Genomic DNA, 10,915 nt, shown 5'->3' with positions numbered 1-10,915 from the left:
CACTTCACAGCTTACAAAATTGTTTTCATTTACTGTAGTTGGGCCAAAAGGATATACCGAGGTAGCTGGATGACTAAGCTAAGCGACAGCAGTGGGCATCACATACATGTCGACCTTACACTTCCAACCTGGCAGAGTGGCACTGCAGGGGCAGACAGGGTTTCAGTTTAATAAACTATCCCAAAAAAAGAGAAATGTTCCAAAGAGCAAATACAAAGAGGTATCGGCCTTGTCATGACTGGTGATAGCAGCTTCAGCACTTCTATCAGGTTGCTGATCTCCCACTATTTCCTCCTCCATCATCCTCCAAAAATGTGTTTTTATTTTATTTATTACTTTTATTTATTTTTCTTACTTTACACTGGACACAGCTTGTCACAATGGACACAGCCCCTTGGACACTGGACACTGCCCCTGGACACTGCCCCTGGACACTGGACACAGCCCGTCACCCTGGACACAGCCCCTGGACAATAGACACAGCCTCTGGACACAGCTCCTGTACACTGGACACAGCCATAACACTGGACACAGCCCCTGGACACTGGACACAGCCCGTCACCCTGGACACAGCCCCTGGACAATGGACACAGCCTCTGGACACAGCTCCTGTACACTGGACACAGCCATCACACTGGACACAGCCCCTGGACAATGGACACAGCCGTCACACTGGACACAGCCTCTGGACACCGCCCCTGGACACAGCCTTCACACTGGACACTGCCCCTGGACACTGGACACAGCCCGTCACCCTGGACACAGCCCCTGGACAATGGACACAGCCTCTGGACACCGCCCCGGGACACAGCTCCTGTACACTGGACACAGCCTTCACACTGGACACTGCCCCTGGACACTGGACACAGCTCCTGTACACAGCTCCTGTATACTGGACACAACCCCTGTACACTGGACACAACCCCTGTACACTGGACACAGCCCCTGTACACTGGACACAGCCCCTGTCACACTGGACACTGGATATATGTAGTCACACTGGACAATGGATATATGTCACACTGGACACTGGATATATGTCGTCACACTGGACAATGGATATATGTCACGCTGGACACAGGATATATGCCGTCACACAAAGGTTACATGTCACACTGGACACAGGTTATATGTCGTCACAATGGATATATGTCACGCTGCACACTGGATATATGCTGTCACACAATGGTTAGATGTCACACTGGACACTGGATATATGTCGTCACACTGGACACAGGATATATGTCGTCACACTGGACAATGGATATATCTGTCACACTGGACACTGGATATATGTCCTCACACTGGACACAGGATATATGTCGTCACACTGGACACAGGATATATGTCGTCACACTGGACACAGGATATATGTCGTCACACTGGACACAGGATATATATCGTGACTCGTGACACTGGACAATGGATATAGGCCGTCACTGGAAAAGGGGTGTGGCCACTCAACAGAGGTGTGTCCTTGAGTGTAGTCTACAACACCATACACAACTTCTACACATTATGCAACAATATACTAGACCCCTTTATACTTCCCCCTTACACATGATGCCAAATGGAATGAAACTAAATTCACATAATGCCACACGGATTGAGCCAAAATTCACATAATGCCACATGGATTGAGCCAAAATTCACATAATGCCACACGGATTGAGCCAAAATTCACATAATGCCAGATGGATTGAGCCAAAATTCACATACTGACACACGAATTGAGCCAAAATTCACATAATGCCACATGGATTGAGCCAAAATTTACATAATAACACACGGATTGAGCCAAAATTCACATAATGCCAGATGGATTGAGCTAAAATTCACATACTGCCACACGAATTGAGCCAAAATTCACATAATGCCACATGGATTGAGCCAAAATTCACATAATGCCACATGGATTGAGCCAAAATTCACATAATGCCACACGGATTGAGACAAAATTCACATAATGCCACACGGATTGTGCCAAAATTCACATAATGCCACATATATTGAGCCAAAATTCACATAATGCGACACGGATTGAGCCAGAATTCACATAATGCCACAAAAATTAAGCCAAAATTCACAATACGCTTCATAAACAGGGACATTGTCCACCAAAGGCACGCATTAAACATTTACACCATAATGTCCATTACACGTTAAGTTACACGCCATTATGTCCATTATGTATTATGCCAAACACCATAATGCCTATTAAAAAGTATGCTACATAAGTGCTGCTTATCTACATGCTCATTGCCAAGGGTTCCATGCTCATTGCCAGAGGTTCCATGCTCGTTGCCATGTGGGATTACATGTTCATTGCCAAGGGGGAGTACATGCTCGCGGTAAATGGGGGACAGCTGCCACCAGGCAGAAGTGATAGCCACTGACAGTGGCAGAGCCTGGCTGTATTCAGAGCACTGCAGGTACCGGCTATTTTAAATAATACCTCTTTCACACCAGAAAATGCATTCCCAGTTTGGCCCCTTTTACACCAGCCTAGTCCCTGCATTTTCTGGTGTGAGGGGGAGAGAAAACCACCCCCCCCCCCCCCTTTAACCAGTTATCTAATTTAACCGGCTATATCTTCGGAAGCAACTGACCCATTTACATGAGTATCATATTGAAGAACTTTTGAGTGGGCTTTGAATGATTTTGGTCCAGTGAAACTGGAATGTTTGGTTCCAGAGTAATCTGCCCTCAAAGAACATGAACAGCCATGAAATTACATTTCAAAAATAAAAAAAATCGGTTTACACGCAATATCTCTGGAACCTACTGACCGATATGGACCAGCCTGGTATCATATTGAAGGCCCAGCTATTTGGAATTGAATGAGATCAACCACAAGCTTCTGTGATGCCGTCGGAACCGGGTGGGGGTCGGAATTGACGGGTCCCATATTATCCTATAGGGAAAAAAACGTTACAGCTTTGCCAGGCGAAATCTCCGGTTCCCGGGGGCTAGAGACACGGGGCTGGGCTCGTTGGAAAGCCCTGGTTCTCAGCTACAAAATTAAATGATAGGGGGGGCACGTGCCCGGGTGTTCCCCCCCCCCTGAATCCGCCACTGCCTGCGTGTGAGCACTGCATCACCTAGTTAGTTAAATCACACTACAGGGCTCAGGCCTATAAACAGTCACTGACTCAATACAAGTCTACAACACAGTGCACGGAGCACAGGGCAGTGAGGGCACAGGGCAGGTCAAGGGGCACAGCACAGCATGGAGCACATGGCACACGGAGCTTCCCAACCACCCTCTTCCCTCTCCAAGATTGGAGTGAAGATGGCGGGGCGCGCGTGCGTCTTTTATAAGATCCCGCTCCCGCGAGAATCCGACAGCGCGATGATGACGTTTTGCCTCGTTTTCGGTCCGGAATTGAGACGGGAACTCCCGAGCCGCCTCAGATCCTGACCTGGATCCCGAGATTCGGATCTGTCGGATCTCGGGGGTCCGGACCCGCTCATCTCTACTTTTTATATCATGTTTGTTTATTATTTATGTATGCACTCTTTATTTCACATACTCTCTACCTTCAAACATATAGTAGGGACCTTCATACTTATAATTTCACCACTTTACTATCCCTATTCTTTATTGTGATTATCTGGGGGGGTCCTTAGCTGGATCAGGTTTCAGGGTTCCCTGCGTCCCAGGTGGTGACCCCATAGTGTTAGGGACCTGCTCGACAAGAGGTGACCTGGACGATTGGTGGGCAAGCCAATATCACTGGCCAATGATATACCAACAACCTCTTATTATATATTGTAATGTAATGATCACATAGTGCATTTGCACCTTCTCTCTCTGTGTAAACCATTTTATTATCAGCAGATGGCACCTTTCATTACTGAGGGTGTGCAATTTAGAGCCACTTTTCCCTGAAGTATTTAACCTGAAAAATGTTTATTTTTTATTTTCTAGTGGCTTTAAACTCTGCTAGGAGGGTAAGTAAAATACAGGCCCGTTTGGATGGAAGAACCATACCTATGGATACTGCCTGATAAAAAAAATTTTGAGGACCAATCCACATTTCTTACCTAAAGTTGTTTCTTCATTTCATCTCAACCAAGAAATTTCACTACCTGCCTTCTATCCCAATTCTAAGTATGAGATAGAGGAGTTAAGGCACAAGATGTAGTAAGAGGAATTACTGTTTACTTGGAGAGATGAAAGGAAATCAAGAGATCCAAAAACCTGTTTCTTGTGCCAGAAGGAATAAGGAAGGGGTTAGCCCCTACTGAACAAACAATACCAAGATGGATCAGAGAACTGATTACATTTGTCTACAGCAGTGGTTCTCAACCTCGGTCCTCAGGACCCCCCAACAGTTCACGTTTTCCAGGTCACCCTGCAGGTGCACAGGTGCACTCAATATTCACTGACACATTTTAAAAGATCCACAGGTGGGGCTAATTACTTCACTTGTGATTCTGTGTTCAGTAAACTGTTTGGAGGGGGAGGGAATTCCTAGGTCTTGGCTGCCATGGGATCTATAAGAAGAAATGGAATTATCGTGAGTATAATTTGCTGGGTTTTTTTATTTGATTTTTTTTTCCCAAAATCCCCTTGATTGTCCACTTTTAGTGGTCCTCCGCAGCAGTCCCCAAATCGTAGCCCCCCTAGTAGTGACCCACATCCACCTCAGTAGTGCCCCCATAATAGCACCCTCTTAGTAATACCCCCTTAGTAGTTGCCCCCATAGTAGTTGTCCCCCATAGTAGTGACCCCCTTGGTAGCAGTCCCCATAGAAGCAGCCCCCATAGCAGGCCCCTCTCCGCAGACAGCGTGGACACTTCCGTGCTGTCTGAAATCAACTGAAGGAATGAAGTTGGCATTGATCCTGGCACTTATATAGAGTCCAGATCTCGCGGGAATCCGACAGCGATCGTTCTGGATCTGGAAAATGGCAGGAAGGATTGAACTTTTATTATCTTATCTTATCTTATTTATTATCTTAAGCTGATAGAGACATTATACCAAGTAAACTGGGGTGTCACATGCAATGATCAGGCCCCACAGTGAGGTTTGAGGTAGGAGAGATGCAGCTATGGGCATTGACATAACTATAAATTTTGCTCCCCCATGCCAAAATTGTTTCTCTGGCCCACCCCCCATTTCTCATAAACTTAACGCCACACACCGTAATGCCTAATACATATCACACCACACAATGTAATTCCGCTGACATTATACGCCACACAGCGTAATGCCCCTTACATATTACACCGTGCACCGTAATGCCCTTTACACATTAAGCAACACACCGTAAAGCCCCTTACACTATTCTTCACACACTGTAATGACACTTACACATTACGTTAGCCACTTACACTATACGCCACACACTGTTATGCCAGTTAGTTACACATTACCACACAGCATAATGCCACTTACACATTAAACCATACATTGTAATGCCCCTTTTACACACATATTAAATATATATACAGTATATATAGCCACAGAGCCTTAACAGTAGTAAAAGGCTTGCCTTACTTTTGTTGATGGGGCAGACAGACTGACAGCCTGCAGGTACCACTCTCCTAGGGTCAACAGATATCACCTCCTTCTTCCCCTGCAATGTCAAACACGATTGGACAGCTGACCCCTCTACAACCTAGACCGGCATGTCCAAAGTCCCATCATGCCTTGACACAGTTTTCCTATTAGGGAATGCTAAAACTGTGGCAAGGCATGCTGGGATGTGTAGTTTCACAACAGCTGGAGGGCCATAGTTTGGACATGCCTGATCTAGACTGTGTCCCTGACACCTCTACACCCAACACAACCTCAATAACCCCATTTGTAGTGAAAAACACACATACTGTATTGGCACAGATTAAAAAATATAAAAGCACATTCGCCACCACAAAAAGCACAAAGGCCCCAACAGAAAAATTATAAAGCACTTCAGCACTGATAGAAAAATAAAAACGTACATAGGCCACCACAGGAAAATAGTCAAGCACATTGGAACTTAAGCATGGATTGCTCTGTGTATATACATGTAAGTGACGGTGATGCAGAGTCCTGCGTTTCACTATCGCGTGACTAGAACTTGACTGCATGCATTATTAATCTAATTATCGCCCGTGTTCTCTCACCAGAGAACACTGGTCCGCACGGATCACTCAGCACACATCACTGGTGCATTGTATGTGTGCTGAGCGATCTATGCTAACCTACCTCACTCAGCACAGGGCTTAAGTCACCCCGTGTGTATGCCACAGAAGCTGTGGTGCCCTCTGCCTGGCTGCTTGGTCAATCTGTGTTGCATACCTCCCAACTTTTCATGTTAAGAAATAGGGACACTCGCGCGGCGAAGCCGCGCGAGCGCCCGAAAAGGGGGCGTGGCGTATGCAAATGAGGGCGCGGCTTATGCTAATTAGCCGCGACCTCATTTTCATACGAGAATAGACGCTGTGCGCATGCGCACAGCGTCTATTCTACTACATTGGGGGGTCTCCCAACTGCCACCCCCCCGCAGCGGGACAATGCCTGCCGCGGGTGGGACGTCGGGACAGGACCCGAAAATCGGGACTGTCCCGACGGAATCGTGACAGTTGGGAGGTATGGTGTTGTCATCCCCTTCCTTGGCCCTGTATGAGCCATGTTCCCACTTTCCCTTCCCCCTGCATGAGTCATGCCCCTATTCCTCTCTTCCATCTGTTTTAAACATGTCCAGCTCAGTCCCAAAGTGGGAGTCATGTCTCCCTCCTTCCCCCCTGTGTAAGTGATATTCCCCTCCACTTGGGTCACATACTGTTAATATTTGTATTGGTAGCGCCCACTGCTGCTTCGAGTCCTGCTGCTCTCCCAAGTCTGTCATCTGCATTCATTGACATCGCCGCACCCTCCTCTATGTCTTGCACCCGGCGGCTCCTTAGTCAGGTATAGTACAGCCTACTTAGCGCAAAGTCTAGGACACAAATGGGAGCTTCGAGCTGCTGCTCGGAGCTTCCCCTCTAATTCGGGACTTTTCTATCAAAGCCGCCGGGGGGACAGCCGGCAGCTGTCAATCATGGCAACAGGGAACTGGGAGCTCAGCGCGGGATTCCCTGTCCCTGCAGCAGCACAGAACCTTCTTTGTTCTTCACGCTTCCCGCAGACCCCACCGGCACTGGCTCCCCCAAGCGACCGTGGGGTCTGCCTCACCATTGTTAAACCACTGGATGTGGGTACCTTCCTACTGTCCCAAAGGCACCTAGTCTGGGTGTACAAGCCTCAATGCATGCTTAAGCTGGCCATACTTCAGAACGACCAGCTTGCGATCCGGATCGTGTCATACAGGGCCGGTGTTAGGGTGTTGGGCTTCAACCTGCAAACTGTAAATTTGTGCCCTCCCTTTTATTGCTTATAAAGGAAACAGCCCCTCCAGAGGCATGCTGCACAAAAAAAAAGGGGTGTATTGGCACAAGGGGAGTGTTCTCAAATTACACCACACAGTAGCACAATGTTATTCACGTGACACCTTGTGGTGTTATTTACATTACACCACACACTAGTGTCCCTTATTCACATTATGACATACAGTAGAGACCGTTATTTATGTTACTTCGCACAGCAGTACCTTATTTACATTACACCACACACTAGTGTCCCTTATTCACATTATGACATACAGTAGAGACCGTTATTTATGTTACTTCGCACAGCAGTACCTTATTTACATTACACCACACACTAGTGTCCCTTATTCATATTATGACATACAGTAGAGACCGTTATTTATGTTACTTCGCACAGCAGTACCCCTTATAAACATTACACACCACTTATACACATAATGTGACAGCCTTTTTACAAAACCTTGCAAGTCAACCAGAATGAGGGCCATAATGCCCAGACTAGTACCCAATAAACATAATGCACAGGGTAGTGCCCAATACATGTACAGATGGAGCCACCACCATCTGGTGCGCCAATGCACTGAGGCGACTCGGTGCGCCGTTCGCCAGGGCATGTCCATTGCCATGTCTCGCATGCGCGCCATTTGCCTGCTCTAATGAGAGCGGCTCTAGTGCCCAATACATATAATACCCAGGGTAGTGCCCAATACATATAATGTCAAGAGTGGTGCCCAATACACATATTGCCCAGAATAGTGCCCAAAACATACTGTATGACCCCCTCCTTTTATTAAATGTGCAGCCTGCCCCTCCCCTAGCAGTAGTGACCTCCTCCCGGCAGCCAGCTCCTCCTCCCAGCAGCCAGCCAGCTACTTCTTCCATGATCTTCCAAGTGTCTATAACAGCAGCAGCAGCAGCTTCTGTCTCCTCTCCAGTCACTGCAACAGCCACTTCTCTGTGAGGGCAGCATCATGGTCAGTATATGACAGACAGAGTCTGCTGTCTGTCATATATTTTGACAGGAGCAGGCTGCGGCAACAATCAGCAGTGGTGTCAGGGAGGGGAAGGGTAGCGCCTCTCAGTGCTGTCGCCTACCTCCTTTGCAGGCTGGGCTGAGTGGGTAGCGCCGGCCCAGACACACAAAAGATCTTAAGACCATAATACTGGTCGTTAGCAGCATCTTCAGATCTTATGTGCAGCACATAAGATCACAGGATCTTCCTTACAAGCCGCGGGACCACGCATCAGAACGATTTCTGATGCATGGCATGGCCAGCTTTTGAATCGCAGCCAGCAGCTAATATACTGGATGAATCACTACCCCTCATTGCCGGGAACTAGGAGCTTCTGCCTATTAGGATGTCATAAGGGTCATTTTAGGACATTGCTTAATCATTTTCATTAAACTCTTTGAGTGCCAACGTTGCTGCAACAGATCCTCAAAATATCCGTTAAAAATGCCAGCGTAGCTCACAGCGACTGTTCTATTGTTTTGGGGGGGGGGGGTGTAATATTTTACTAAACTTCAATGAAATCATTTGGCCGTATTTGTATTTATTTATAGTAAAAGAAGAGTCGCTGTGAGCGGCGCTGGCATTTTTAGTGGATATTTGAGGATCGCTCACAGCAACATTGGCACTCAAAGGGTAAAAAGGTACAAAAAAAGAAATAAATGCAAACAATACAAATCCAGTTTCTATTCTGGCCTTTCTTGCACTATTTACTTGTGACTTACCACATGACGGTCTCAAACTTACCAGCAATATTTTCCAGCACCTAGATCAAGTACCTACAATGGATCTTATCATACCGGCTATGGATCATTAGGTCTCCAAGCATTAGGTTGACATGCAATGGGTCGACGCCATTAGGTCGACCTGGGTTTAGGTCGACATGGGTCTGGGTCGCTGCGCTCGCCATACTTCGGGCTCGGTGCCTCGCTATGCTCGGCACACTATTTTATTCTCCCACCACGCCTTAGTGGATGGTAGGGCATGAAATACCACCTGTCGCACATGTCAGCTCAAAAAACAGTGGAAAACCCCATGTTGACTTTTTGACTGTTGACCTTGCCATGTCCACCTAATGCTTGTGTCGACCTAATGTCACGTCGACGTAGACCTATGTTGACCTTTCTGCATGTCGCCCTAATGGTGTCGACCCAATGCATGTCGACTTAATGACCATATCCCATTATACCATCCTTTAAATGCTCAGGGATTACACAGGTTTTGTGGTTGATTTAAACCAGGTAAAATTCAGACTTGAAATCAGACAGCCACAGAACTCGCAGTAATTCATTTGTATCACGGTTTAAATAAAGGGATAGTATTGTAAGCCTATTTCAAGGCATATATAATGCTTGCGGAGGGGGGGAGTTGTGCCAATTCCTTAATACCGACACCGGAATCCCGACCGCCGAAATCCCAACAATTTTTCCCTCTATAGGTGTCCACGACACCCATGGAGAATAAAATAGTGTGCAGAGCGTAGCGAGGCACCGAGCCCGCAAGGGGGGGGGAGGGGCGATCCATGGCCAACCCTTGTCCGGATTTCAGCGGTCGGGATTTTGGCCGCTGGGATTCCGACCGACGGGATTTAGTACTAAATCCATTTAAGTAGGACAAACTTCGTGAAACACTTTGGGCCTTATTCTGCTTGGTGTGGTGGGACCGTACGCGGTCGGATTGTGTTTTTTTTTTAATCTGCGCATGTGTAGCTTTCACTATGCGCATGTGCGGCGACCACACACCGCTCACGGATGGGGCTCTCCATGCGAAAAAACCTTTCCGCAAGAGCACGGTCATTGTGGGCGTTTTTAGGGGAGCGGCCGGAATAATGAGGGAAACTGGGCGTAAACATGGGTGTACACCAAAAATATACGGTGCCACAACCGCCTTGATCGGCGAACGCGCCGTGCACTTTGACAAAAAAACAGGCGGACGCCAAAGAATGCTCATGACCACCCCTAGAGATACCGCATGAGAGCGGACGCCTGGGTCTGCTAATTAATGCTGATTACTACTCAAACCCATACACCTGAATGTAATAAGCAATGCTGCAGCCTATTAAGTGAAAACCATTATTTCACTACCTGTAAGCCACACACGGCCCTCAAACATATTGGAAGCATATCTTTGAACACTTCTCAAAATGTAAAGGTAGTTCGTTTATAACCATCTACACCCATTCAGTAAGTGTTTTTATATACTTTAAAAAGCAGGACACTCAATTTACAGAAGTCGACATGTGTAAACTTTTTCACTGTATCACAAACATACCAGTTTTTTTAAAGGTAAAAGACACATAAACCACATCTAAGAGCAACAAGGATGTTTGAGCAATGTCCTAAGGCCATGGCCACTATTTTGCACACAATCTTTTTTATTTTAGCCCAACAACATACATTATGCACTTTCATATCTGCTATGAATTTTATGTCGCACATTCTGTACGTAAGATGCCACCAAGCACATTATTGCAATCACATCTCTCTAACAAAGGATCTCAACATCTGCCTATCACACTCTAAACTCATATTTGAATTAATATTTGA

This window comes from Crinia signifera, chromosome 5, assembly GCF_055691185.1.
Source record: "Crinia signifera chromosome 5, ASM5569118v1, whole genome shotgun sequence".
Lineage (NCBI taxonomy): Eukaryota > Metazoa > Chordata > Amphibia > Anura > Myobatrachidae > Crinia > Crinia signifera.
The sequence above is the reverse complement of the archived record's forward strand: the minus strand, read 5'-3'. Positions refer to the sequence as shown.